The 24806-nt window shown below is 36.7% G+C and overlaps 1 pseudogene; it reads right to left on the bottom strand.

The window, feature by feature from the left end:
• Positions 1-12065: 12065 nt before the first annotated feature.
• Positions 12066-21470, bottom strand: LOC149208764 (cytochrome P450 734A1-like; annotated as a pseudogene).
• Between the last annotated feature and the right edge of the window lie 3336 nt (positions 21471-24806).

Raw genomic sequence — 24806 nt, 5'->3', positions numbered from 1 at the left:
TATCTCTCTCTTTCTTCGCCTTCTCCTGCTATGTCTCTCTCCTTCCCTCTCTCTCTCTTACCTCCCTCTCTCCTCTCTCCTCTCTCCCTCACTCTCTCTCCATCTCTCCATTGTCACTCCTTCTCTTGCTCCACCTTTCTCCCTCTATGTCTTTCTTTTTTCACTCTCTCTCTCTCTCTCTCTCTCTCTCTTCCTTCCTCTATATCAATTTCTCTCCCACCTTTGTTTGTCTCAACCCCCCATTACTCTCTCTCTCTCTTCCCTCCAACTCTATCACTATCTCCCTCCCTCTCCTTCTCTCTCTCCCATCCTTCTTTGTGTTTCCCTCTCTCTCTCTCTCTTCCCCTCCTCTCACTATCTCTCTCCTCTCCTCTCTCTTCCCACCAACTCTATCACTATCTCCCTCCCTCTCTCCTTCTCTCTTTCTCATCCATCTTTGTGTCTCCCTCTCTCTCTCTTCCCCTTCTTTCCCTACCTCTCTCCTCTCCTCTTTTCCCTCTTCCCTCCTTTTCTCTTTCCTTCACTCACTCTCTCTCCACCTCTATCTCTCTTTTTCATCATTCTTTCCCCCCTCTCTCTCCCCGTCCAACTCCATATTTCTCTCCACCTCTCCTTCTCTCTCTGCCCTCCTCTCTCTCGCTCTCTCCCTCACCCAATCACTTTCTCTCTTTCTCTCTTCCCAACACCTTCTCTCCCTTTTAAATTTGATTCCATTGTATTGTGTTTAAAAAAGTATTTAAATTTAAGAAAAAAAAAAAAACTCAATTGGTTGTAAAATATTTAACTTATATTTCGGATCAATCATGTCAAAGAAAATAGAATAATGAAAAGCTTAAAAGAATCATGCACTATATTTCCTCTATTATTGTTAGTCACTTTGCTTTCTCTCACCCCATGGATCTTTAGTTAATATGGATCTATGATGGTTCTTAAAAATATTATTTCTATTATATAAATTTCACATCTTTATAAATAAAAGTATTCTCATTTATAACTTTATTAGAACCTTGATTTAATTTCTATGGAAATATTTTTAGTAGAGGGTTTAGCTAGATCACAAAAGTAATTATAACTTTTTTCCTTTTAAAGTTAATTAAAGACTATTATCAAATTAAAGTAAAATAAAATATTTATAAAATATTTTGATTGTGAAATAAGTTATCATTTTGAGCATGCGTTATTGATAAGCTTATCAATGGCAAAGTGGATACATGGTTAAGAAACTTGTCATATTTTTATAAAACATTTTGATCGTGATATGAGTTATGTCTTTTGGGCATGTTGTATTGATAATCCATGGGTTTGGACCATGGTATTTTAACATATCATATTTATAAGTTAACAATATCAACGATGAAGTGAGGGTGAATATCCATGGTTAAGAATCTTGCCATATTGTTATTAAATATTTTGATTGTGAAACATTCTATTGTAAGAAAACCTATTTATGATTTAGTAATATCCACGATAAAGTGGTGGTGAATATCCATGGTTAAGAATCTTGTCATATTGTTATAAATATTTTGATTGTGAAACATGTTATGGTTTTTGGGCACGTGGTATTCATAAGCCATTGTATTGACCCATGGTATTATAACAAAGCCTATTAAAAAATCAATAAGAAAATAAAAATATAACAAATTGAATTATATTATTTTTATTATTTTAACATTTTATTATTAATTCAACCGACATTTGGTTGTTTACGCTCAACTAGATACTTGGGTTTTAATTATTTTTTAATTGAGTGGACATTTAAAATTGTTTACATACCTACATTATACCTACACATCCACCTCGGAGAACTAATATAGAACTTTAACATAATAATAATTTAATAAGCCTTGTAGATATATTTGAAAATTCAAATTAGTGTGAAGTCAAAAAAAATTCACCAAAATAAAAAACAATATAATCTGCCTTATGTAGGTATAAAAATGTTATAAAATAAAATTAAAATAAAATAGTTTGATTTTAGTGAGTTATGGATTTGGGAAAAGTAGTATTGATAAGTCATGGTACCCCAATATATTGTAACAAAATCAATTGACAAATTAATAATATCCATGGTGATATGAGGGTAAATATCCATGATTAAGAATCTTGTTATATTGCAAGAACTAAGTTTTAATTTTAAAAATGTTATAAAATTAAATTAAAATAAAATATCTATAAAATATTTTTATTTTAAAATGAGGTATGGTTTTTGGGAATGTGGGATTTATAATCCATGGTATTGTAAATTATTATTATACATAAAAATAATCACCAACTAATTAGGAAGATTTTTTTTTTTCAAAATATTCAGTTTAATATTTAGTCTTTTCAAAACTTTAATAAAATTCATAGAATCTATTTAAAAATTCAAAACTAATTGAAATTCAAAGTCTTTTGAGCAAAATAAAAAACAATATAACTGTATAATAAAACCTATTTACATATATACCGCTATCAGAGTGTGATGAGTGTGAATGCATGGGTGAATGTGGTGATCACAAGGTGACAAGTGTGAATGTACAGTGTGAAATAAAACGCATGAGGAGCAAAGACATTACATAATTGAATAAGTTATTATAAATCAAGCAACATTTCAATGCAGGTGTATTTACTTTTCATTTTTTTTAGTCAAAGTTTGATGTATAGTTTGAGAAACGACGACCAAGAGCATACAGTCACCTGGGGACAGACACCTAGGGATCACACCTGGCTATCACTCAGGGATCGCACCTAGGGTGGGCCACACCAGCCTTAAGCTGACTGGATTTTTTGGCATGTCTCCTCCCCCTAGCACATGCACCACACCCATGTGAGGTTTGATCTTGGGTGGCCTTACTGAGGAGATCTATCCTCAACCATTTGTGTTGTAGTGTATCTAGTTTTCATTATTCCTTATAAATGGTTGTATTTTTCTCTAATTCTCATATGTAGTGATAAACAATAAGGACACTAACTCCTTCATTATAATTTGTTAAAAAACTATATTAAACATGTTTTAAACACTTATTTAGATATGCAAGAAAGTTATGACACAAGTTTCATTCTTTGATTATGAAGAGAAAATGAGAATATACTAGCACTTTTCATTCTCAGTCCTAGGATTGGAATTTATAATTATGAAAATGATTGATTTGCCCAATTACAATAGGAAATAGATCTATGAGCATACATATGCCAGCCTCTTTCATTATCAACCCTTGGATTAGAATTTATAGTGAAGAAAATGATTAATTTGTCCAATTCCAATAGTTAAAGTATCTATATAGATAATTAATTTAAATAAGTGTGTATTTTTATTTTTATATAAACCCAAATTCAAACAAAACAAAAAATTTACATTTTAATAAAATTTTGTGATTAGCTTGATTAAATCTTTATTTCAAGATGAGTTTTCATCCCATAAAAATGATTGTTATGTTATAAAAAGAATATATTAATTTTCATTTTTTAATTTTGAATTAAATGTAAGTTATTATTATTATATTACAATAATAAATGTATACTTCTCGAATAATAAAACATGGTTGTGGAGGATGGAGCGTAAGACTTTGCAGCAAACTGACCGTGAGGGCCTGGGTTAGGGTTTTGCTATCTGTAGTTTTACAGCTAACCTTGGATGGTCACTGGTAACCCTGGTTGGACAATCACCTGCCATGCCTCGTACATTTTCCTTAACTCCTTCATCTTTTTTCAATGCACCGTTAACAACATTCCGACCAGTTGGGGTTTTTGAGGGGGTTTTTACTATTTGGCGTTTTTGTTTTACCTAGTTGTTTACCTGTCAATGGTCTGCTCATTGTTTTCTGGTTGTTCATTTTTCCGAGGGTTTTGAGTTTACACTCCATTTTCCAGCTATTCGAGGTGTCCTCCGTTCAGAGCAGCTGTCACCATGGACGACCTCGATGCTGTCAATTACTCCAAAGACTCACTGGAAGGGGTATCCATCTGGCGCTCCATGTTTTCCACATCTGAAGGTATTCTTAGCTCTGGCCTTTTTGGAAGTTTCCCTACCTTCTCCTACATGGAACCATCATGGTCACAGTCTATGGTCCTCCCGGATGACCCGCCTACTTGGCCATTGCTTTCTACCCCCCATCATTCCCTGGCTACCCTCGGTTTCATCTTTGACTGCCTTCATCCAAACCCTGGTTTGGACATCCAGGTAACTGGAGTGTCGGGCCGGTTGTTTATTCCGCCATCGGTGACCGTCGGTTTTGCCGGCTTTCCCCCACAGGCCACATCCGCTCCTCTTTCTGGCAGCTTTACCGTCATTTCGCCTCTCGCCAGTTCTATTCCTACCTTTGTTGGTAACCCTAAGCCTCCCTCGTCAAACCCTAACCATCCCCCCGTGGTTTCTGGCCCTCAACCGAACCAGGTACAACATCAACCACCTCCTCAAGTTACTAAGAAGAAGTAAAAGTGTTACAAGTCCAAGGTGGACGATATCTTTCTCAGACTCGAAAGGGACATACAGTGGGGAGAGACTATGGATTTTTCTGACAGAGTCTTGCTTGGACGCATCAAAGGACGGAACTACACGGCTACCTATTTGAAAGCCTAGGCTTCAGAAGTTTGGGGTCACCATCTGGTGGATATCCTCGTCATGTAGGCATTCGTGAGGGGATGGTTTGCAGTGAGATTCGCTTGTGCTGATCACACCAACTGGTTATTATCCTCCTACTAGCACTTTGAGCATGCCTCGGTACACCTGAAGTGTTGGATGCCCCTATTTGATCCAGAGACTGAGCAAATAGGTATTGGACTAGTATGGATCCGGCTCCTGGGTCTCCGTTTACAATATTTATCTTAGAACATTTTCAGGTGGATTGGTAATGCTATTGGCACCTTCATGGATTATGATAAGTCCTATCAATACACAGGCATGATGGCTTATGCCCAGATTCTTATCAACCTTGATACTTGGGGGCGGCCTACAAGAGTTCATCACTATACAGTGGAGGGACACATCACGCAAGCAGACCATTGATTATGAAGGAATTCCATATCAATGCCGCAGATGTCACAAAGTGGGACACTTATTCAAGGATTGTCCCCTTTTGCAAAAGATCAGGGGCCTTGAACAGGGGTTGGAGTCGGAGCATCCCTGTAGTAATCATACACGACATGACAATGGCGCTGAACCTGGAACGATTGACAAAGAAGAAGTGGACGCCCGAGGAACTCAAGAGACAGTGTGCACTGATAAGGGACTCTCTGCCACAAACCCATCTTCGTCTCCTCCCCCAGCGAGTACGAGTCCAGCATTGGAGAACATCTCGAAGTCGGGTATGTTATCTACATCCTCCACTCTCTCTACTCTTTTATCTGGTATTTCTGAAGCTCATGCTTCCCTTTCATATATTTGTACATCTCCTCCTTCTTTATCACTTTTGGTTTCCTCGACGATTATTGGATCTCAGGGTGTTGCCTCTCCCTCCTCTATTCTTCACTATCTTCCCTTTTCCCTTCCCATCACTGCCCCCAGCATTCCATCTGTGTCGTCATCCTCTCTCCCTTCTCTCCCCTCCCCTTCCCCCCCTCCATCCCCTCGGTACGCTCTCCGATCTAGATCAAAGGATCGTGGATGTGACACGATTTGACTGGACCCAGAGATTACCCCTGCCTCCCATAAACCCTCCAGGGGTCGACCATCCCATCTCACTAAAGCCAAACACACTGCGGGTGAAGAAGTTAGCCTCGGGCGACAACAAACTATTGATAGGGCCCTTAGAGCTAGGAATGGCCCTCTGCCTCACCCTCCATGAAGCTCCTATCCTACAATTGAAGAGGGTTTTCTAGCCCTCCTAAAGAACTCACACTCAGAAGATTGCTCACCTCGACACAGCTGGACATTATATTCCTACAAGAAACTCTTTGTTCGGTTGTTTCTCTTACCTCTACTTTTAATTCTTGGCTGTCGTACTTGACCTTGCATGCCCTGGACGCATCTGGGAGATCAGGGGGACTTGCTATTGGACTACACAAAAAATCTATGGAGCTCAGGAACACTTGGGGAGGTTATGGATTTATAGGCATGGACATATATGCCCACTCTATAAAATCTGAAGTGCGCATTATGAATATATATGGTCCATGTGTGGAGAGGGAAAAATTTTCGAGATCCCTTCTGGACTCAGATTTCATGTAAGCAGACAACATCATTCTTGGCGGAGATTTAAATTTTTCATTGGGATACAATGAATCTTGGGGACACTTAGCCCAAGTAGATAGCCTCTCGGACACCATCTCTACCTTACTTGAGGAGCACCAGTGGGCAAACATTCCATCGGCCAGGATATAGTATGCATGGAAAAAAAATCGCAGTGGAGACCACAGCCTTTCAAGGAGACTTGATAGATTCCTCATCAAAGAAGCTTTTTTGAGTTTGCATCCACGTATTTGACAATGGGTTGGCACTAGAGGCATATCTGATCATCAGCCAATATTTATGGAATTGGACGATACAAATCTGAGGATTAAAAGCCCTTTCAAGTTCAACACCTCTTGGCTCAAGGATCCCTCCTACATCCATATGGTCACAAATTTCTCGCAATCCAACCCTATACAGGAACACGAGGAACATACAACAGGCTTCATCAGGAAATTGATAGAACTTAAGAGGATCTCTAGAATTTGGGCTCATCAGAAATAGGAAAATGATGATCACACCTTGAGGGAAGTGGAGATGGCCATTGCCAACCATGAAGACTCTTCAGCAGGTACTTTACTAACACAAGAAGATAAACATCATTATACCTCTCTCATCACGAAGCGTTCCCAAATTCTGAAGGAAAGGGAGGAGAGCTGGAGGCTCAGAAGCAGGGCAATTTGGCTGACTGAAGAAGATGACAACACTAAGTTTTATCATAATTATGCTAACGGCAGAAAGGTCATAAACACTATTTGGGAACTTCATAATGAGTAGGGTCAATCGGTATCATCCTAACAGGATCTGGCTAGATTAGCTATTTACCACTTCAAAGGCATCTACAAGGCGCCCAGAGCTGTGAATATTTTGGAAATCATGCGGATTGCTGAATACTTTCCCAGATTTGTACAGAAGGAAGACTCGAAGGATTTGATGATGGAGGTGTCGAAGGAGGAGCTTGAGGTGACTATAAAATGGTTTAAAAAATACAAGAGCCCTCAGCCGAATGGGTGGACCATTGAATTCTACATAGCCTTTTTTGACATCCTGCGGGACGATTTACGCAAGATTGTGGAGGATTGCAGAAGGAGCGGAAGAATTTCCCTGGCCATCAAATCCACCTTCATTGCCCTCATTCCAAAATCTAACAATCCCTCCTCATTGAACGACTCCCGACCCATTTTCCTCTGTAACTGTCTATACCAGATTATTGCAAAGATCATTGCAAATTGACTAAAGCCTATCCTCTCCAGACACATATCCTCGAAGTAGTTTGCTTTCCTTCAGCACAGACATATACATGAGGCTATAGCCAGCACGCAGGAACTCCTCCACACTGTACAGATGAAGAAATAGAAAGGCATGATTCTGAAGGTGGACCTCTCAAAGGCATTTGATAGAGCAAATTGGCTCTACATAAGATTACTTCTGACTCATCTTGGCTTTCCCTTTGCATATATCAAATGGATCATGAGTTGCATTAAAGATGTATCTTACAGTGTGCTATTAAATGGGGAAGCCACATCTTTCTTCCTCTCGGAGAGGGGTCTCAGGCAGGGATGCCCACTTTCCCCACTACTATTTTTACTTATCATTGAAGGATTAAGTGGGGCCATCATATCTGCTCGCAATAGGAATCAACTGGCTGGCATTAAGATATCTGAGAATTTTTACCTCACCCATCTATTATTTGTTGATGACATTCTTATTTTCTTAAATGGCAGTATTGGAGACTCCACGGTCCTCCAGAATATCTTCACTCTATTTCAACAGGCAATAGGGATGACTATAAATGATGCTAAATCTACTATCACTTCCTTTGGCTGCTCACAACATGAGATGATATTTACTGCACAGCGTTTCCCTTTTACCTCACTGAACTTGGAGAACGGTCTTAAATATCTGGGCTTCAGGCTAAAGCCTAATGGGTACAGGATCGCTGATTGGACATGGCTGATTGCGAAAGTGGAAAAGCACCTACAGGTATGGTACCATAAATACATATCCCGTGCAGGTAGATTAGTCCTAATCAAAGTTGTGATTGAGGCCACTCATGTATTTTGGATGACTCTAGTATGGATACCTAAAGGTATTCTGAACAGACTCCAAAGTATATGTTGTAGATTTTTATGGAACAGTAATCAACCAGGTAGAATATTTTCCTGGGTCAAATGGGACACTATTGCAATACCCAAGAGATGGGGAGGATCAGGTATCAATAGGCTTGATCTTTTTTCCAAAGCCCTGGCAGCAAAGATCTGTTGGCATCTTATCAGCTCAAATAGCCTCTGGTCTTGGGTTGCACAGGTACAATATATATGGCCCATGAACCTGATGGATTGGTTCAAACAATAGCATAAAACTAGAAATAACATCTCCAATGTATGGGAGGCGGTCATTAATGCTTTACCACTCCTTCGTGAAGGCATTACATGGAGAATAAAGGAGGGTAATGCTATCCGTGTTGGCACGGACCCATGGGTTGGTTGTGGCAATGCACACAGGCTACCGACAGACTTGATAAGGCATTTACATAGCAGGGGTATCACCCACATCAAGCACAGTGGGGACAGGAACAATTCCTCCTTCCTACAACAAGCATGGAAATCAGATCATGATCTGGACATCCCTATATAGTGGCGACCTGATTGCCAGGAATACACGGATGCTCTTACACAGGCTCACATCCGACTTACCGAAGGACTGGACGAGATCATTTGGGCCTTTGCCAAACACGGTATATACTCTCCAAAAGCGGGATATATGAGATTAATGGAACCATACAAGCCCCCAAACATAAATTTGACTTGGAGATTACTCTAGAAGCTCAAGGTAGCCCCTCGCACCCGCTTACTGATGTGGAACATTTTGTTTGATAAGATACCCACAGGGTCAAATCTGATGAAAAGATCCTTCCACTGCCCTTTCTGGTGTCACCTGTGTCGCAATGATGAAGAAAATACTGAACATCTCTTCCCACATTTCCCCACCACTAAGGCACATTGGAATTCCATCATTTCTCACTATCCTAGCTTAAAATCATTGCAAGGACACAACATTCTGGATGCCTGGAACACATGGTGTCAAAGTCAAAATGGAAAAACCAGAAACATGCCCCTTTTAGTTTGTTGGTCACTTTGGATTGCTAGAAACCATTCTATTTTCATCCATAAAATTCCCCACTGGCCTGCCATCCTACTTCATATCATTGCGGATTATGATCTACTTCCCAAGGAGGACCCCACTGCCCCTCCCCGCTCCATTATACCAGAAAACATAGAGAAAAAAACCGTGAGCATACTTTGATGGCTCTGCACAGGAGGCTGGATGTGGTGGCGAAGCCATTCTCCACCTAAATGATACACATTGCTATAAGATCCAATAAATTTAGGCAGGGAAACCAATAATTATGCTGAACTCTTCACTGCTAAACATCTCATACATTTTGCATTGGAAAAGAATTGCAGACATCTACAACTGTTTGGTGATTCCAAAATCGTTTGCAATTGGTTAAATAATGCATCCCACTATAATGCATTTTCATTGAGGCATATTTTAGAAGAAGCTAAAAGATTGATATCTTCTTTTGACTCCTTTACCTGTCGCCACATTTACAGGGAGCAAAACACGGGGGTAGATCACCTTTCCAAAGAGGCAACGCTTAGACAGGGCAATGACTGGCTGATCCAGGAGGAAATAGATGGGACCTTCCACCAGCATTATCACAGACCTTTTGTGGACACCAGAGATAATGGGCTACAAGCCCTATAATATGATCTGATAAACCTGTATATAGCATGTTTGTATTTACATCTTTTTGGACTATATTATGTATTGTATCGACAACCCAGATTTTGTTACTTAGTATCTCTCTCTGCGAAGAGACAATTTACAATTTCGATCTTGTTCTCTCTATGTTACAGAACAGGCATAGATACAGTTTAGCAGATATCAGACTCCCTGCGTGGAGATAATCATTACTTTTCTAGTCAAAAGTTTTGTTTTTGAACTTGACAGGCAACTCTACCTCTATAGGCATATGCCTTAGCATCTACAAAATGTAATTTGTTTATATCAATAGAAATTACAACTTTTTTCCATGGGAATAAATAAATAAATATATACTTCTCTAATTATTATAATATTCTAATAATAAATATATAATTTTCCAATTACTATTATACTATTACAAATATAATTCTCTTTCTCATCACCTTTAGATTTAATACGTTTTAATTATTTTACTTTATAAATATAAAAACACAAACATATATCTATATTTCCAATAATTTCACTGTAAAGTTGGCAATACTCAAAATCAAGTTTGTATTAATATATGTATTTTCCAATAATTTCACTATAAAGTTGGCAATACTTAAAATCAAGTTTTTATTAATATAGGTATGGTTGATGTAGATGATAATAATTTTTAAATTTTTTTGCTATATTTTATAAGTATTGATAATTTTAGTTTTTAATATTTTATAATTAATAAGAATAAGGTCTTAGCCATTTTAATTTAATTATTTGTTGATAGTTTAATTTTGATGTAATATTTTAGAATATTTTTAATAACTATAAATGAAAATTTGTCTTTTAATTTTTTTAATTATTTAAAAAAACGACACATAAACAAGTTTTATATGAAAAGAATTATGGTTGTTTAAACATGTAGTATTAAAAATCAATAGTATTTTAATCAAATTTAATGACAAACTAAAAATCTAAATAGTAATTTTCATGATTAAGAATATTATTATATGTTTTTTAAATATATATATGTTTTAATCATATATTAATTATTTTTATAATTAATAATAATTTAAATAATTTAAAATAAACTTGTAATTTAGTTAACTTTAAGGTTTTTTAAATTTTGGTAATGCTAGATGTATCTTAAGATAAGTGTTCTAATGTGTTTATTGGTAATTTATTTATATTATTATGTTAGTTAATGACATGATAAATAATATATTTTGTTTATTTTTTATTTTTAACAATGTTGAATAAGTGACTTGTAAATCAAATAAATTAATAACTTACCAACATACGTCATATAAGACTATTGGATAAATACCTCAACTCAATAACTTAAAAAATATGATTTAACCAAAATTAAAAGTTAATAAAACAAATAATATATTCTCTTTACCCATATAATTACCAACCTAAAATAATAATGCATCTTTATTTTACAAATAATATTCTAAAAAAGAGGAAAGGAAAAAAACCGGAGTTGACATAATGTTTTCGAGAGGAAAAACAACGATATTTATTAACTTTTTTCTCATTTTTAATATATCTCCATTCTCGTCCTCCCATGCGCTTAAAAACTAGTGAAATATGAATATGTATAAAAGGTACATAAATATCAATATGACATATTTTGACATGATGTTGCAGAGTCTCCGTTCGCATCTTCCCATAGTATAAAAGCTACAAAAATATTAATATGATATATTTAAGAAAGGTACACAAATGATAATAATTTAATATTAATTGACGTTTCCTTTCGGACACTGGAATAATCGAAGATCAAATCATTTATTGTTCGTGGGCATTCTTAAGTCGATTGCACATGACGGATATGGGGTAAATTTTTTGACCGTACTATGTCCATATTTGGGAAATTTGCAATCATTTTTAGAAATTTACAATCAACTTAAGTTCGGGGATTGGTTGTTAATATCTGGTTGTAAAGCAACCACGTTGTGAGCGACAGAATGCCCAGAGTGTTGAGGGTATGATGAATCATAAAGTGCATTTTAAGTGGGACATTACTATTCAAACATTACTCTGGAAAAGAGAGGCATCGCGGATCAATATGGGGCAAGGACCATAACCAAATTGGTGACATAAGAACAGAATTACGCAATAGAGTGTAACGTTGCAGCGGAGGAAGAAGAAATGTCACATTGAATTAGGCAATGGATGGAAGATTAGGCAATGGATGGAAGATGAACTGAGCTCCATAGTGAGGGTAAAGCATCATAAGAACAGTGGGTGCATGTCTGTAGGAAGGAGAAATCTGGAAAGAGAAGCGCTGTAAAATCATGGCCAAAACAACCTTCGCTTCAATCACGCTGAAAAATCCGCCCTATGCACGCCCTCGGCCCAACACCAAACGGAATAAATGCCAGTGGATGTTTTGCAGCCCCTGCAACTCCAGTACAAAATCTGCCAGGATTGAATTCATTCACATCATCTCCCCACAAAGCTTGCTCATGGTGAATGGCTAAGATTGGTATCAGTAGCTCCATGCCTTGTGGAAGACTAAGACTCCCAAGATTGATTTCCTTCTTTGTCCGTCTGAGCAGAGCTACTAAAGGTGGATATAGTCTTAGAGACTCATTAACAATCATGTCCACCTGCAAAGAAAACAGAAAATAATATCAATAAGTTTATCCTCTGTTAGAAGGCTATGACACAATTAAAAATATATCGCTGATCCTACGATTCTGAGTTGGCTCAAAGTATTTCTGGCCGGATCATCGTTTCCACACACATCTAAAACTTGCTTCCGAGCCATTCGCTGCCAGTCTTGATGGTCGTCCATATCAACATATTTGAAGTGGCCTGCTTTCCAGCAAAGAAGAAAGTCTAGCAGGAGGACTAGACTTTCAATTCTATAGCAGGAGGACTAGCGTTAGCCTGGTCTCCCACAATAGTGTTTGCTTTGGCATCTATGATAAACCCTAGCAAATCTTTTGAAATGGGTTTCTCAACGCTTGTATCATTTTCTCACCTTTTAATTAGCTTTATCAAAGCCGAACTAATTTCTTTGGCCAGTTTCCATTGATGCAGATTTTTAGTTCCCAAACCTGAGACACATTTGGAACAAGTTGTGCATTTTATCTATGAGCAGATTGCAGATTTAGGGAATAGTCAGCAGAGGGGCTGAAACAACCTCTATCGTGACCATCAAAAACAATTCAAAAAAGAACGTAGAGAAAATAAATTCAATGGTAGACCAATAAAAATGTTTTTACACTGGTATGTATTCCAAAATGATAGTAGCGGCAAAAGATTTGATATCACCCCAAAAAAAAAAAATATTTAATATGAGCCTAAAATATGACATATTCAAGAACCGTTGAGGAATATCTGATCTCCAAAAATCCGAAGCGGAAAATTTTTGTAAAGCTCAGACTGCATTTGAAAGATGCATTTTCCTTCCGCGTAGCTGGTGCCAAAAGCTGATCGGGCTATGATATCTGCACTAACATTCTCAAACTGCTCACAAATGTCTATCTCATTCACGCCTGCTTCAGTGTAACTTTTCCATTTGTTTAGCATATTTGTGGCATTCCCGGCAATGACAGGGATCAATGCCTGTTATGCAGAAAGAGAAGTATATGAAACATAGGGGATTATATTCATTTTAGAAGTTTAAGTAAACTGGATAGCTTCATATCATATTTAAAAAAAAAATCCATTTGAATAGATTACTCTCAAGTTCTCTGTGAAGAAAGCAGGATTTATGATTCTTCTGTGCTGCATCCATTTCTCCCCTTTCAAATTTTGGAAGTTCGTCGCCTTCCAAGCTCTTTAAAATAGGATGAGGATGGGAATATCTCCTTGATTATCTCAGGGTCTTCAATAGTTAGTCTTGCAGTAGGGCCAACCAGACTAAAAAAGTGCTACCTAGAAACCCAATCAACTATAATTTCATACATTGAAAATACCATAAATTTGAAAATATAAGGAGCAAGAATACTTCACGGTAGGAATTCCTCCATTCATGGTAGAATGGCAGAACTATTGCAAGAATATTTGTTGGAAATAATGGAGAATATCCTAGAATAAGTAGAGTTGGTTCACCTAGCCTCAAGATAGGAATTAGTTTCTATTTCTTAGGATGTTGTTCTAACTTCCTTATAACCATGTATTCTATTTAATGTGTAATGTTGATGAACAATGTAGAGCATTTTGCAAAGCCAAACTCTCGTGGTTCAGACTCTCTTTCGTAGAGCTGATCAATGCGTTTTATTTTAATACAAACATTGTTATTTTTATCATGGTATGAAAGCGTCAGGGCTCAGGAACTTGTACATTGGATGATCGGTGGATCTTTCAACCGAAATTGTTGCATGTTTTGAGTGAATAGCCGCGACGATAGCACTATTACACTTCTCGAAATTTTTATTTTTCGATCGTCGCAGTTTTTCTGTGTACAGTTGTGACAGTCTCAGAAAATTGACGAATATCTGCAACAGTTTCGAATATTGGGTGTATATGTGCAACGATTGTGTAAATTAAAGAAACTGCATGAGGGAGCCAAGAACAAGGTTGTAGCTGTTAGAGAAGCTGGGTGGGGAAGCCAAGAACAAGGCTATAGCTGACAACAAGAGGTTGTTTGGAGGCTGAGAAGAAAGTCACGGTGATCTGCGCGTGTGTTGCGAGATCAAACAACAGTGGCTTGTCTCCGTCACAAATCTGGGGTAGATTTAACATCTTTTACCTGTCAATTTTTTTTTCTTCTAAATCACCAAGATGAATAACAACATATTTGAATCGTGCATGAACGAGCATAGCAAGCTCAATGATTCCAATTATGAAAATTGGAAGTTTAAGATGCAGCCTTTGTTGGAAGCGCAAAGTGCATAGACAATTGTGAATGGGGATGAGCCAAGGCCCGTGGCTGGATCAGCATCGGTCCCAGATTGGGAGAAACGAGAAAGAGGAACAATGACAATGTTAAAGATGTCAGTGAAAGGTTGTATTATACCGCATATCAGAGAGGGTAAGTAAGCTAACAAGATATGGGAAATTCTAAAGGAATTATACGACATCAGAAATTCAAATTGTCTTTTGTTCCCCACGAGTAAGATTTTGTCCATGAAGATGGAGGAGAATGAAACAATTTCTTCATTTGTAGCAAGGATCAAGGATCTGAAAACCAAGTTACTAGATATTGGTCATACAATGGATGATGCAGATCTTGTGACCATTACAATGAATGGTGTCACTGATAATTATCAGATGTTCATCACTGGGATCAATGCTAGAGAAAAGATATTGCATTTTGAAGAACTGACAAGTATACTGATGTAGGAAGAAGAGAGGAGACCGACTCTGAAGCCCCAAAGTGCTAATATTACATTGGTGGCAAGGAAGAACTTCTACAAAGGGAAAGGAGGTCCACAATAGGAAAATAGAGCAAGTTCACATAAACAGCCAAATCTGACCCATGGTATGCATCCGAATAAAAACTACTCTGAAACAAAATGTTTTTATTGCGGAAAATTGGGTCATATTGCCAGGGAATGTAGGAAAAAGAAGTATCATGAAGAATAGTAGAAGCCAAAGAGACATGCAGGTCATCTCGCGAATGGTGATCAAGTGCAAAACATGATATTGTTCATGGAAGATCCTGATAAGAATGTTGATGCAGACATCTGGTATGTAGATTTAGGAGCATCGACACACATGACAGGGAACAAGCACTAGCTGGAGGATTTTAAAGAGATTAATGAAGGTGCACAGATTTACCTAGGAGATGATAGAAGTCATCAAATCAAAAGATGTGGGAAAGTTTATGTTATTCTACTTGATGGTAATATCAAACAAATTTATAATTTAATGTATGTGCCTGGCATAACTGAGAACTTGATTTCTGTATCAATGATTACAGATCAAGATTTGAAAATTGAATTTTTAAAATCTAATTGTTGCATTAAGGATCTACTAGATGGAATGAAGACAATTGCTACAGGAATCCGAATAGGAGAACTGTACAAGTTGGATGTGAGACCTGCACCAGTTCGAGCATTGACAGCAGCGAGCCTAACTACAGAAGAGCTTTGGCATAGAGATTCGGCCACATCAATTACAATGATTTGTTGTTACTACAGCAGAAAGAAACGGTAAGAGATCTTCCTATATTAAAGCAAGTACATAATGATTACGATGCTTGTACCTTAGGAAAAATGCATAGAGAAGAATTCCCTATTAGAATTGAAAGGAAACGGAGGGATATACTGGATTTAGTGCACATAGACCTTTGTGGTCCCATGCAGACAAAATAATTAGGAGGTGCAGTGTATTTCCTATTGTTTATTGATGATTGTATGAAGTTTTCTTGGGTGTATTTCTTAAGTAAGAAGAGTCATACATTCAAATACTTTAAGCAGTTTAAAAATATGATTGAAAGACAAAAAGGGAAACAAATAAAAATTCTCCGTTCTGATCAAGGGGGGAATACAGGAAAGATGAGCTACTCAGATATTCTAAAGATCATGGAATTCTGCAGCAGTTTACAGTACTCCATACTCCATAGCAGAATGGAGTAACAGAAAAGAAGAATAGAACTTTGGTGGAATGTGCTAGAAGTATGCTGAAAGGTAAGAATGTTTCAAATGGTTTTTGGGCTGAAAGAGTAAATACTGTGGTTTATTTGAAAAATAGGAGTCCTACAAAAAGTCTTGAGTTTAAAACTCCTTTTGAAACTTTATATGGATATAAATCTATAGTAAAACACTAAAAAATATTTGGATGTAAAGCATTTTCCCACATACCAAAGGAAGATAGAAAGAAGTTAGACACAAAAGCCATCAGATGCACTTTTATAGTGTACTGTTCATCACATAAAGCATACAGATTCTTTAATCCCTCTACTCACAAGATCCTTGTTAGTAGTGATGTTAAATTCCATGAGCATGATAATGAAGAAGTTGATGAGCACTATGATGGATGGGACATTCCGTACTTTGAGGAAGAAAAAGATGCAGAGAACAATCAGGGTCAGCAGCAAACAAAGGCAGAGGATGAACAACAACAACAATAGAAACAAGAGCAGTAGAAACAACAACAATAGCAACAACAACAACAACAGTGGCAGGAAGAAATAAGGTTTCAAACCACCACCCCACCACTCAGGAGATTAGGGAGGAAAACTCAATTGCCCGCAAGATATAGGGAAAATGCTCTTGTAACTAGTATGATGAATGTTGTTGAACCATCTAGTTATAAAGAAGCAAATGAAAGTAATGAATGGAAAATAGCCATGGAACATGAATATGATTCAATAATCAGAAACAACACTTGGGAATTGGTAGGACTCCCTAGAGGGAAATAGGTCATAGGTTGCAAATGGTTATATAAACCGAAAATTAATGCAGACGGAACTATAGAAAAACTGAAAGCTAGGTTGGTTGCAAAGGGGTACACACAAAAAGAGTGGATAGATTATGAAGAAACCTTCGCCCATATAGCTAAATTGAATACCATCAGAATGTTAATTGCCTTAGCTACTAAGAAACATTGGATGATGCACCAACTAGATGTAAAGTCTGCATTTTTTAGTGGAGAACTGAAAGAAGAGGTTTATTTAGAGCAACCGGAAAGGTTTGTCCAAAAAAGAAAAGAACATTTAGTCTGCAGATTGAAGAAAGCACTGTATGGACTAAAACAAGCTCCCAGGTCATGGAATGAGAAAATTGATTCATTTTCTCTACAAGCTGGCTACAATAGAAGCAAGAATGACCCTAGCCTTTACACCATGAAAGATGAACAAGGGTGTGTAGTGATGATTTCATTATATGTAGATGATTTGATAATTACAGGTGATGGTATATATCTAATTGATGAAATCAAGCAGCAGATGTCACAGATGTTTGAGATGAAGCATGTCGGTGAACTTAGATACTGTTTAAGTCTCGAGATCTGGAGAGATTCGGGTCAAACTTTTTTGTCCTAAACAAAGTATGTCAAAGGCCGGAGAGAAAAGTTTAGAATGGATCAGTGTAAGTCTTCACTGGTACCATTGCAACAAAACATCAAATTGCAATGTGAGGATGACTCAAAAGTAGCGGATGCAATACTTTACGGACAGCTAGTTGGGAGTTTGATCTACCTAACCACCACTAGACCTGATTTGGATTATGCAGTCAGTTTGCTAAGACAATTTATGTCTAATCCACTTGAAAGCCATTGGGATGCACCAAAGAATGTTTTGAGGTATCTACAAGGTACTATAGTTTATGGAATTATTTACACTGAATCTTTTGATGTTAGATTGGTAGGATTTGCAGATTGAGATTGGTCAAGAAATGTAGATGATCACAGATCTATAACAGGTTATGCATTCAGTCTTGGATCTGGGGTGATCACTTGAAGCAACAAGAAATGGAACACAGTCTCCTTGTCCTCAGCAGAAGCAGAGTATCAAGCCATGTGTGCAGCAATGTGTGAGGTGGTTTGGTTGCGAAGTGATCCGAATGGAAAATGGCATCAACCCATGGTACTCATCCACCCATATTATTCATCGACCCATGGAATTTACCCATGGTATTGTAAATGGCATTTACCCGTGGTATTGTAAAATCCACCCATAGTATTCATTCACCCATGGAATTGACCCGCGGTATTGTAACTGAAAAATACTATAAGTAACAAGTCACATTTTGTAAAAGGACAGATTGTCCGCCACAGTGTAGCCTTTACAGTTCATAGGCATGTAGCCACACATCTCTTCTCAGAAATAAGCTACCATCGCCCTAGCTGGTTTATTTGCATTACTATTTAAAATAAAAGCTTCTTTGTGGTTTTGTTTATTGGGCATTCTCCTTATTTTTCTTCTAGCAATTCAAGTTTTCATATCTTGGGGGTCTCTTCCCCCAAGATCCATTTCAATCTTTTAGATCTCGGGGGTCTCCTTCCAAGATCCCGATCTTGGAAGGAGACCCCCGAGATCTAAAAGATTGAAATGGATCTTGGGGGAAGAGACCCCCAAGATATGAAAACTTGAATTGCTAGAAGAAAAATAAGGAGAATGCCCAATAAACAAAACCACAAAGAAGCTTTTATTTTAAATAGTAATGCAAATAAGCCAGCTAGGGCGATGGTAGCTTATCTCTGAGAAGAGATGTGTGGCTACATGCCTCTGAACTGTAAAGGCTACATTGTGGCGGACAATCTGTCCTTTTACAAAATGTGACTTGTTACTTATAGTATTTTTCAGTTACAATACCATGGGTCAATTCCATGGGTGAATGAATACTATGGGTGGATTTTACAATACCACGGGCAAATGCCATTTACAATACCATGGGTAAATTCCATGGGTCGATGAATAATATGGGTGGATGAGTACCATGGATTGATGCCATTTTCCATTTGGATCATTCCTCCCTCCTTAAGAAGCAATGGTCCCCATTACGTAAAGTTCCCTCCTCCAAATCCTTTGTTGAATACGAAGAGCCATTGAAGATAAGGGTTGTATGTGGTTAACCCATAACCATGATAAACGAAGATCCGAGGATAGAGATATCCTGTAATGCTTGTGACCAACTGTGATGATGACAGTGTGCGGCCTAGCAAAAGGACTTCGATGAAGTGTGGGTTTGTGGATGAACCATAACCATGACAAACGAAGATCCGAGGATAGAGATACCCTGTAATGCGGGTGACCAACTGTGATGCTAACAGTGTGCGGCCTAGCAAATGGACTTCGATGACAAGGATTTTGTGTGGTTGACCCATAACCGTGATGTTGGTTGTTGATGAAGTAGCAGGTGCCTACATAGCCTGGGGTGGGAGGGCACGTCTCCAAATAACCCAAGCCGAATGCTGCTATGTTGAAACTGATGAAACCCGCTCTGAATGCTGCTCCATAATTAAAATGGACATAACTCGGCCAATATAACTCAGAATATTTATTATAACCTGTTTTTGGAAGCAGAAGGACCATTTTTCATCTTCCCATGTGATGGAAATCCTTATCTGGACACTCTGAAATCTTAGATTCGTGCTGCAACAGTTCCGCCATCACAAAAATTCTGATAAAATAGCTGATTTTAAATCAGCGATATCTCTCACATCCGAACTCCGATTCGACCCATTTTTTTTTTGAAATTGGGTGATTTTTCGAGAGGAATACAGATCTGGTATTCGTTTTTTGTAAACTTTGTAACAAATATTTCATATCTGATTTGAAAAGACGCTTCCCAAAAAAATTCCTGCAAAAAAATGAAAAAAGAAAAATTCGTCCTGCTTGACCCAAGAAAGTGATCTGTGGAGGTTGTAGCACATGCCTGAAGTTTGTTGAATATTGCTGCAAAATTTGAAACTGAAATATGCATCAAATGCTCATTCCCATGGAATCATAACCTGCTCTGATACCACCGATCTGGATCTTGGAAGGAGGCCCCCAAGATCTAAAAGATTGAAATGGATCTTGGGGGAAGAGACCCCCAAGATATGAAAACTTGAATTGCTAGAAGAAAAATAAGGAGAATGCCCAATAAACAAAACCACAAATAAGCTTTTATTTTAAATAGTAATGGAAATAAACCAGCTAGGGCGATGGTAGCTTATCTTTGAGAAGAGATGTGTGGCTACATGCCTCTGAACTGTAAAGGCTACATTGTGGCAGACAATCTATCCTTTTACAAAATGTGACTTGTTACTTATATTATTTTTCAGTTACAATACCACGGGTCAATTTCATGGGTGAATGAATACTATGGGTGGATTTTACAATACCACGGGCAAATGCCATTTACAATACCATGGGTAAATTCCATGGGTCGATGAATAATATGGGTGGATGAGTACCATGGGCTGATGCCATTTTCCATTCGGATCACGAAGACTTCTCGAGGATGTTGGGGAGGAACATAGAGTCACAACAACAATCAGATGCGACAATCAAAGTTGAATCAAGCTAGCCAACAATCCGATCTTCCACAAAAACACGAAACATATTAATACTCAATTTCATTTTGTAAGGGAGAAAGTGCAATCTAAAGAAATCCATCTGGAATATTGTAAGACGTGATAATGTCGCGGACATTTTCACTAATGTTTAGGGAGATGCTAGGCATATACGTGAACCCATTCTCCATGAAGGGGGGAGTGTTGAAGATAATGGACAATATCCTAGAATAGGTAGAGTTGGTTCACGTAGCCTCAGGATAGGAATTAGTTTCTATTTCTTAGGATGTTGTTCTAACTTCCCTAAAACCATGTATTCTATTTAATGTGTAATGTTTATGAACAATGTAGAGCATTTTGTAGAGCCAGACTGACCAGTTGGTTTTATTTTAATACAAACATTTCCATTTTTATCAATATCATAAGAGAAGCCCATATTTTGAAAACTCGCTGGCTAGACCATTTTCATCATCTCTTTGACATTTCCACAAAATAGCTTATACCGCGGGCCTCCTATTCCTTGTGATTCGAAATGCTTTTGTATTTCCACCATACAAATCTTATAACTTCCACGACTACTCTAACAACAACTACCCCAAGCTACTAAACCAGAAATCCAAAAACCTGCCTCCATTATCTCAATATCTCTTCTCTCACTCACAATCTCCATCATCTTAATAGCTTAAGGATTATATAATTTTACAAATCTGATCAGCCACAAGTAAAGTAGATATGTTAGAAATGCTTTTTTTCCAACCACTAGCAATTTCACTAATATTGTGATAGCGGACGCATGGATCTGTTGCTCTAAGTCCTCAGCCGACATCATCACCTGACACGTTCTTTGACGTGTTATTGGCAAAAAAATTCCTCTTAATTTGAATTAAAATAGAATAGAGATGAAATAGTCTCACCTAATGGTTTTAGTAAAAATTTGACTATGTTGGAGTGCCATTCAATGGATTGCGCATTCTGCAACATGTTTGTTGTCAATGAATGCATTGACAAGAAACTATTATCTAAAAGTGCCCCCTCTACTCGATTATGGAAAGCTGTCTCTCTATTTTTCGGGACGTTAATGGAATCAAAGTCTCCAGATTTAAATTTAAGTAACTTGCACCCTAATTAATTGATAGCTTTCTGAAAAGCTTGCCGCCATTGGGATCTCTCCTTTCATGTAGTTGACACCCAAACAAACACGTAGCAACAAAACAGCTCCTATATTTAGATGATTCTAATATATTTTATCAAATAAATACTATTGAAATAGTTCTTAAATTTAATTCACCACATTGCATTATTGCAATACAATTTTGAAATAGTTGTGCGCGATATTTTTTATTTATTCCACATGCTAAATGTTGCCTTCTGTTTTTGAATAATCAACACTTATATTGTTTTTGGCAGTATTAATTTTTTAAATGGATGATAATAATTCTTTTATAAAAAACTAGTGGTAAAGGTGATATGATTGGTTGCAATCATAATAATCAAAGTATTTTATCATAATCATTTTTGAGATTTGGTTTGTTTTACATATTAGTATAGATTTATATATTTAGAGAGAGTAGTTGTAATTTTTCATTGTTTCTATTTTATTTTGGAAGGTATAAAATGGATCAAAATTTATTTCGGTATAAAATAGTGACTCTTTAAAATGTTTTAAGGAAAATAAATTAAATGCATTATATAATATTTGTATTGGCCTTTGAGCGGATAGGTTCATTCTACAACCGTGTATGGTGGAGATTGATAATTCCATCCATCCTCAACCTAGAGTTGACAAGTGCCCCTTTTAAAATAAAAATAAAATATTATTTAAATAAAAAGGCAATGTGGACTATATTACACCACAAAAATAAATATATTTATATATGGTTAGTTTTTATTAAAGACATTACACAACATCATTAATTCTACTCACACTATAGTTGGTTCTTCATATTTAAAAAAATTCATTCCCACTTTCAATCGCATAATATATATGTATTTAAAACTATGTTAATAAGAGAAAAATCATTTTAATATGGACAATGTAATACATAAATAAAATATTTCATTTCCCGTAAATATTTAAATTTCAACTATGTATATATTATATATGATTAAAATACTATGCATACATTATATAAAGCAATTGAAAGATCATGTATTGTACACAACTTAAGCGTCTTAGTAAATTATGGAGACATTAAATTTTAAAAAAATTAAAATCCATTATACATTAAAAAATGTAATTTAAACAACAAAAAATTACATTTTGTATGTGTCTGTATATATGAAACTTGTATAGAATTACTTTGGTCACAAATCTAATGAGCTTCTAGAAGGATTAAATATCTCAAAGTGCACATTTTTATTCACGTTTTTCACTCTCTAAAAGAGGGAGTTTGAAACCCTCTTGACTCTTATTAGATGAGTGGTTAAGATGGATCTACCCTACTTTTTAACTTCTAACTATTTTATTTCTCTATAAATTTAATACAATATTATATTGTTTCATATATATATATATATATATATATATAGATATATATATATATTCTGAAGATCAAATCTTTTGCAAATATCTTATTTGAATTTTGCACTCTAAAAGCGTTACATCAAAAGATTTGATTGCTCTATGCTATTGCTAGGTCCCTTATTAAGATGGATCTATAGTGGCATAGTTTATTTATGGTTGAGAGTGAGTGAATTGTTTTATCAATTTTCATTAGTATGGCCATTGGGAATGAAATTATTGATATTTTTTAAATTTTAACTAAACCTGTTAGACAACTAAGTAAGGGTTAAAGATTAGAATAGTTTGTGTTAAGTTCAGTAGTTATTGAAGTTCAAGAAGACACAGAAACTAATTCAACAGCTTCTTATATGTATTTATATATATATTATCTACATCATTCTTTGAGATCAATTAATATATAGTTGCATTTGGTTTCCAATTCAATGATATCACAGCGAGTAGTTCATTTTTGTCAGAGACAGTGTATGATCTGAAATGTCAGCTGTACATGATAGAAATTGCCAAAACTTCATGTGCTAAGTTCTTTGCTAGCAGTTAAGTTTATTTTGAGATTTCATGGCATTAGAAACGGTTGCAGACCATGGAGGTGTATGCAAAACTAAGAAGTCATGAATAAATTTATGAAAGTTCTGTAAATTTTACATTGTTGAATCTAAATAAAGGAGTCTGTTGTAAATGAAAAAAATTATCAAAACTTTGTGTGCTAAGTTCTTTGCTAGAAATTGTCAAAACTTCATGTGCTGAGTTCTTTACTAGCTGTTAGTAAAGGTGCTCAGTGAAGTTTATTGGGGATTTCATGGCATCATAAATGATTGCAGACCATGGAGGTGTATGCGAAACTGAGGAGACTGTTGGAAAACATTAATAATTCCAACCACTTGTATTAAATGCATAGTCTAGTTCCTTCTCAAGACTTCAGGAGGAAGTTTCAAGAGTTAGATAGCTTCTTGAAGAAGCCACAATCACCGACTTGAGAAACTTCTGCTCATTGTATAAAAACCTTCTTTGGCAGTCGAATAAGCATGTTTTGGGTGTTGTGTTCAGTTATGTTTTCTGCTTTCTCTGATTTGGTATCAGAACAAGGTAGCATGCTTCAAGGTTGAGCACAGAGAGCGTAAGGTTCTTCTGTGAGGGTGTGTTGCAGAGAGGGTGGAGCTGTAGAAGAACCCTGTGAGAGTCGACTCTGTGATGAGTTGGAGAAATTGCATTATTGCAGAAAGGGTGTGCTGATGATAAATCACGTGAGAGCCTGCCTCTGAGAGCGGGTTAGGAAGCTGAGTGAGGAAGCTAAAGAGGAAGATAAGGCATAGGAGCTTTAGCTTAATGCGGAGGGCCTGGAGTGTTAGACGACAACGTTGCGTGAAGAAAGTTGTTTTGTTCAACTGCTTTGAGAGAGCAACCTGAAGGAGGAGGCCTACAGTTGGATCTAGAATAGATTGGTGAACAAGATATGTTTTTATTCTGGTAATAGTTTTTTGTGGC

Source organism: Pinus tabuliformis, chromosome 1_2 (assembly GCF_031772625.1).
Source record: "Pinus tabuliformis cultivar Carrire ecotype Pingquan chromosome 1_2, CPIR1, whole genome shotgun sequence".
NCBI classification, from domain to species: Eukaryota; Viridiplantae; Streptophyta; class Pinopsida; order Pinales; family Pinaceae; genus Pinus; species Pinus tabuliformis.
This window is presented reverse-complemented; position numbering and strand designations above follow the sequence as displayed.